The sequence below is a fragment of the Rousettus aegyptiacus genome, unplaced genomic scaffold, assembly GCF_014176215.1.
Source record: "Rousettus aegyptiacus isolate mRouAeg1 unplaced genomic scaffold, mRouAeg1.p scaffold_m13_p_4, whole genome shotgun sequence".
Taxonomy (NCBI): Eukaryota; Metazoa; Chordata; class Mammalia; order Chiroptera; family Pteropodidae; genus Rousettus; species Rousettus aegyptiacus.
In genome coordinates this window covers 65,954,502-65,959,941 of record NW_023416307.1, presented here as the reverse complement: position 1 = coordinate 65,959,941, position 5,440 = coordinate 65,954,502, and the positions used below count along the sequence as shown (strand labels likewise).

Below are 5,440 nucleotides of genomic sequence, written 5' to 3'. Positions count from 1 at the left end.
GGATATCACTAAAATTATTTCTCTTTCTGTCTTTATTTCCTCCCCTGTGGCTTAAAATAAAATGACTTAATTCAAAATATATGTGCATAAAGTAGTATTAAAAAGTAACATGATTAATTTTCAAGCTATGAGAACTTATTTTTTACTGTTGTACATAACTTGATGACTTGTATCTTTTACCCATTTCTATTTCTTTACCATTCCTAAAAGCTGATCAAAATTTATATATATTCTTTAGGATCCTGAATGGTATATTAACCAATAGCTTTCTAGAGTAATTATAACAATTTACATTTATATGAGATTTGACAGTGTTTGTCTTAAAATAGGTAGGATTTTGACTATTAAAAATGAAAGAACCTCTTTTGGCTCCTCACTTTCAAGATGATCAAAAAAAGAAGGAACAATGATTGTGCCAAAAAGGGCTGGGGCTGTGTACAGCCTATTCGCTGCACCAGCTGCGCCTGATGCGTGCCCGAGGACAAGGCCGTTAAGAAGTTCGCCATCCGAAACAGAGTAGAGAACGCAGCTGTGAAGGACATTTCCGAAGCAAGTGTCTTGACGGGTGTGTACTTCCCAAGCTGTATGTGAAACTATGTTACTGTGTGAGTGGTGCCGTTCACAGCGAGGTCAGGAATCGCTCTGGTGAGACCCAGAAGGACCGAAACCCCTACTCTGATTTAGACCTGCAGGAGCTGCTCCATGACCTCCACCAATACCCATGTTAAGGAACTAACTCTGAAGAGCTATTCTCTGTAAAAAAATAAAGCGGAAATTACATTTAAAAAAAAATGAAAGAAGAGCATTTCATACTTAATAAGTAGCATGAGCAAAGACACTGAAATATGATAATGCAGGAATATTTAGTGAAAGGCAAGCTATCTGATACAAAGTAAGGGTTTTAACTGATGATTGAATCTGGATTCATATGCAAATATTAATAGCTATTTGTTCTTAAATTTTTCCATGATTAGACTGGTTATTTAGTGAAATTATAGTAGTTTTCATATTATGTTGTAAAATCACAGAGATAAATTTATAGACTATAAATTTCTTGTAAGAAGACTCTTTCTTGTATGAATAGTTGTTTCCAAATTGCCTATTATGTGACTAGAAAGTAGTGAGTGCTCAAAAATATTTATTAGATGAATAAGTTGAATTACCATAAAGATAAGGGAAATATTAAATATTAACTCCGTCTTTGGTTTTGCTATTGAATTCTTGTAATGTTGACTGGCTGTGTAATTTGCTAATTAATGATAAGGTTAAGTTCTTTCGGCATTTTTAAATGTTTTGAATTATTGTTTTGATACCATTAGTCAACTTTTCAAGTAATTATACTTTGAATTTTAAATATTTTGAGATCAAGAATGATGCCTAATTCCCTTTGGCATCATTTATTTTGATTAATAAATTTACTAATTGATAAATATTTCTAAAATGTAGAAAGGGTATATTCAAATAGAAGGCAAGTGATCACATGAAAAGGTTACATGAGGATACTAACCTATCACATTTTTCTCTGTGTTCAGACCACAAAAAATGAAAGGCCACAAAACCCAGATATGCCACTGGCCCTGGCTACATTTGGTTCTGTGATTTTCATCTTATTAACTTGATCTGTATTGTTGCATCTGAAAGATAGGGATAATAATGTTTATCTATGGCTATTGCAAAAATTAAATGAAATGCTATATATTATATAGCTTTAAGTAATACCTGACATTTATTAGGAGATCAAATTAAGATGAAAACTCTTAGTTTTTCACCCCCATCCTTGCTCCTGGAATAACCAGAATTCCTAGGATCCTGGGAAGGACTTATTCTGACCTGAAGATTCTGAGGCCATGAGAATATTCTCTTTAAATTGATTTAGATTAGTAAAATCACAATAACTATTGTCTATACATATATTTAACTTTTCTGTTAAGTATCATATATTTCACAGTGGCAGAGATCTAAGAGGAGAGTGGGTTCTTCTTTACCAGGGTGTCCTAAAAGAAAACAAATGTTTTTTTTAAAAAAAATAATTAAGTGGTGTGTGTGTGTGTGTGTGTGTGTGTGTGTGTCCCACATAATATTGAGGACCACAAAATAAAATACCAAAGGAACTTAGATGACCCTAAGGCTAAATCACAAGCCTCTGGGTTCCAAGTTCCTCTGTTCTCTAAATGAGTGTGTCAATACTTCATGAGCCTGTGAAAGATTCAGTGTAACTAGAGTGGTTGCATAAATCTTAATGGAATGATGCAAATGAGAATGTAAGGGCTGGAATTCAGAGGAGAATTAATATGCAGGTTAATTTTAAAGGAAAATAAAGATAGATTTTCACTGTGAGGCTGTGGGCAATTGGTGAATAAAGTGGATAAAAGGTGTTTTCTGTGCCTTTTTCAATTGCTTCTATTCGAATCTTTAAATAAATACCTCTGGAAATGGGTATTGATTCTTGCTTACTAAATAGGGCCAAAGACATTCATCAAAAAGGCAGATAAAAGACTAATTTTTATTGTTACATAAATACAGAGAATTAAGAGAAGGAAGGTTTATATCCATGTTCTGAGTGTTTTCCCATGTGTTTGGGATTAAGAAAATAGAAAAACATTGCTATATTTCTTTGTATATAAAATGATTTATCCTTGAACTTAGAAAATCAATTCTTCATAATTAAAGACTTTTATATTACACACACTTGTACATACATACACGAACATACAGACATGATTATATGTGAGCAAAGAGTGGGTATATATAGAGATATCGTTTATGAGAATGTGTTTTACAAAGAGAAAAATACAGAAAAGAATGACTAAAATAAATTTTAGCTATCTCCCTGGGTCAGATATTGTTCTATTGTTTTCTTCTTTATTAGTCCTGGCTCCCCTCCCATCATTTAACCTTTCAGCTTTGGTTGCTGGAGTCCTACCTAGAATAAATCATAGTAGTTTAAAAAATTATTGCTTCACATCTTTACCCCACAAGCCAGTAGCCTTGTGAGTTTCCTCCAAGTTGTCATTGTCCTGGGAGCTGAGATCTTTCATGGCCATGTCAAAGCAAGACTGCTTCAGAAGGTAAATGAACAAAAAAAAAGTGTGAAAGTAAAACTGCAGATTGTCTGCTGCAGAGTTAGTATATATGCTTGCTGATGCCAGAAAGTTACAAGAATTAGTAATAATTCTAAAACAAACACTCTAAAAACCCAGACAAGATGCTTTTGCATTTATAGCCATTCGTTTTAGAAAGATGTCACACACTCTTTCAAGACTTCCTTATTAAATAAGCAGCAAGAAAGGTAAAAGGAACAAGTCACAGTAGGGAATCACTTAACAAGGAAATTTCACACTGGGAAAAGTGTTTAAATTCACGGCACTTGCACACTATTCATACTGCACTTAAATTTCCATTTTCCAAACATATCACGATTTCTATTTTTTACCTCCTCTTTGTTTAAACTATTCACATCATCTAGGACCCTTCCTTTTTAGGACAAAAGAAATTTGAATTCATCTCATACCTTTCACAGTTTGTATGCCTTTCTCCACCCCTTTAACCTTTTGGATTCTTTAAAAAAGTAGTTTGCAGTTTTAATCATAATACATAATCATGGTCTTGCAAAAAGAACATCATAGAAATATGAATTGGGAAAAGAGGATATCCTCTTTAGAATTAGCCTTTTCTGGGCCCTTAGTGGTAAATGGCGGGGAGAAAAACATACATAAGTATTGGTTTATCACACACTTTAAAACTTTCTATACATAACTCCTAAAGAGGAGAATCTTCATTCAATTCTAAGACAAATCTAAATATGTTCACTTCATTGCAAGGAGCAGACAAGTTTGAGAGCATTAGTTTCACCATCACCTAAGTTTAAACTTCATCAATTTTATAGAAGTCTGAAAAACAACATAATATTCCTGTAGGTTTTGGTGACCTTCCAATGGCCATTACAGCATCAATGCCTGTACAATTACAAGCTAAATGATCTAGGTTCAAAATAGACCCCTGCTCCTAAGCCGTTGCTGACTAGAGTTTGTATTTTAATATTATCTATACTAGGGCAAGTGGAAATTAAATCTTGGTTTAATTTCAATAATTTGATGAGTAGAGTTATTATTTCAAGTGGAGTATAATGCCTTACGTTTACATTGTTGTTACATTTCCTCACGCTCATGTTATTTAACTCTCAAAATCACCTGAATAGGCATTATTATTCATGTGTTATTGATACAGAAGTCTGTATTCATACATATTATGTCTTCATGTTTCACCATAAACAAGTATAAGAGCTGAAATTTGAACTCCAGACTTCTTATCCTTTTCCTGGTATCGCAGATAATTAAAAGTAACTAAAAATAACGTAAGAGAATTTGAGAGGGTAATAAGGCAAGAGTAATGTTATAAAGTCAGATTATCTTTCACTAGAACTGGATTATTTATGTCCATTTTTTAAAGTTGACTCTATGAAATTATAAAATTATAGACTTTAATGCTGAAAGTAATATTTTTAGGCCAAGCCTCATTTTTTTTTAGAAAATAAGAACTATTATCACCAATTACCCAACTTTAAAAAAAGGCTCAAAGAATTTAAATGACCTAGTCACTAGTAAGTAATTAGATAGAAATCAGAACCTCAGGCATTTTATTTCAAAATATACTACAACTTAAAATATGTTGTATCTTTTGACCAAACTATAAAAATATATTCTTACATTTAGAAAATTGTTATATTATATTTTGAAAACTTTAATATAGGTTTTAAGGAAGACTTGACAAGAAAAGATGGGAGATTTTTCTAACTGAATATACTTAAAGCCCACGGAGTGGGAAATTTAAAGGTAAAATCAATGTCTTGGTATTTATTTATTGATTGATTGACTGATTGATTGATTGATTTATGCAAGACAACCCTTGGTTGACCTCACAGATTGCAAGGACTTTGTCAGCTTACGATCTCTTATTTTTTAATTTTTTATGCCTACAGCACCTGGTCTTCCTAGGTGATCTCCTATCTAAGTACTAACCAGGGCCAGCCCTGCTTAACTTCTGAGATCAGCCGGGATCGGGCTTGTTCAAGGTAGCATGGCCATAGACCAATCTATTGGTATTTAAATCCAGTTTTCGCTTAAGATGGAGTGAGAAACAACAGAAACAAATATATGTAAACAAACTCTTCTCCAAAATTTCCTTTCTTAGAAAGGTTGATATTTATCTCTAAGAGAGTGTAATGTGTACTCATTAATAATTCTCATAGCTTAAATGAAAATGAATCAGAAACATATCAATAAGGATGTCCCTATATTAGTAGGCTATGTTTAATAGAAGTAATACTAAAAGTGAAATAATTCTCTTAGATCTACAAATTATGTAGAATGGGTCTAAAATTTTTCAAGAAAGTCTAAATGAAATCCTTTATTATTTCTTTTTCAATTTTATTTTCTTCAGA

General features: G+C 32.5%; 2 pseudogenes; one reads left to right on the top strand and one right to left on the bottom strand.

Moving 5' to 3' along the window:
* The first annotated feature begins 384 nt into the window (after window positions 1-384).
* Window positions 385-736, top strand: LOC107514120 (annotated as a pseudogene).
* A 4,233-nt stretch (window positions 737-4,969) lies between these two features.
* On the bottom strand, window positions 4,970-5,088 carry LOC118601794 (annotated as a pseudogene).
* Window positions 5,089-5,440: the final 352 nt, after the last annotated feature.